The 926-nt window shown below is 50.3% G+C and overlaps 1 protein-coding gene across 1 annotated transcript in view; it reads right to left on the bottom strand.

Annotated features, from left to right (window-relative positions):
- RAD54L2 (RAD54-like 2 (S. cerevisiae)) overlaps positions 1–926 on the bottom strand; it is a 34,079-nt gene that overhangs the window by 9,708 nt on the left and 23,445 nt on the right. The gene's annotated exons all lie outside the window — the stretch shown is intronic.

Below are 926 nucleotides of genomic sequence, written 5' to 3'. Positions count from 1 at the left end.
CAGCTGCTGCTGAGGAGGGTCAGAAGACTGACAGAGCACGGTCAGCTCAAAAGACAAGACGCAGGGCTGAGGCAGTGGAGGCAGAAAGGCAGCGCGGGATGATGCTTCTCGGAGCCTAAGGAGTCAGATGTCAGTGGGATGACGCCTTCATGGGGATTCGGACGGTCTATCTACACACACAGGCACTCGCCCTTGGAGGAAAGTCAGGGAGAGGCAAGGATGCAACAGGGAGGAAAAGTTCTTCAGCCCCCAGTGCATGCGAGCTGCAGACAAACGGGGGGAACCTGACCACTCACCAAGGAGAAAGGCCACGTGACGCCACATGTGCAGGTCAATTTCAGAGGCCACCTGTCCAACCTTAATGGTCTTTACTCTCTGAAACTTCAAGTATCAGTAAGCAATGCAGACACCCCTCTCCTCTGCATTACTTTTCATTGGGCTCCGCCTGGGGCCACTCCCCAGGATACCCATCTAGTCACGACCACAAAAGCAGCAGCAGCCAAAACCCTGTGCCCAGCAGCCAGGCCTCTAACTGGCACATGCCCATGGCCAGCCTCTCTTTCCATTCAGCAACAGGCTTCTGCCCCGCTCGTATTCTAAACAATTCTAGAAGTTCGCTCAAGGAAAAGGTTTCTCACTCAGGACTGGGGCACAGCCACAGAATGCAATCCCATGAGCAGCAGCAGAACGCACTGACTGCACTCCAAGGCCCATAAAGACCTGGCCTTCACCCTTGCACTTCAGAGCTTAGCAAGGTCTAGGACGTGATGGTGAAACTATGACACGCGTGTCAGAGGTGACACGCGAACTCATTTTTTTGGTTGATTTTTCTTTGTTAAATGGCATTTAAATATATAAAATAAATATCAAAAATATAAGTCTTTGTTTTACTATGGTTGGAAATATCAAAAAATTTCTCTATGTGA

Source organism: Myotis davidii, unplaced genomic scaffold (genome assembly GCF_000327345.1).
Source record: "Myotis davidii unplaced genomic scaffold, ASM32734v1 scaffold663, whole genome shotgun sequence".
In the NCBI taxonomy this organism is placed as follows: domain Eukaryota; kingdom Metazoa; phylum Chordata; class Mammalia; order Chiroptera; family Vespertilionidae; genus Myotis; species Myotis davidii.
This window is presented reverse-complemented; position numbering and strand designations above follow the sequence as displayed.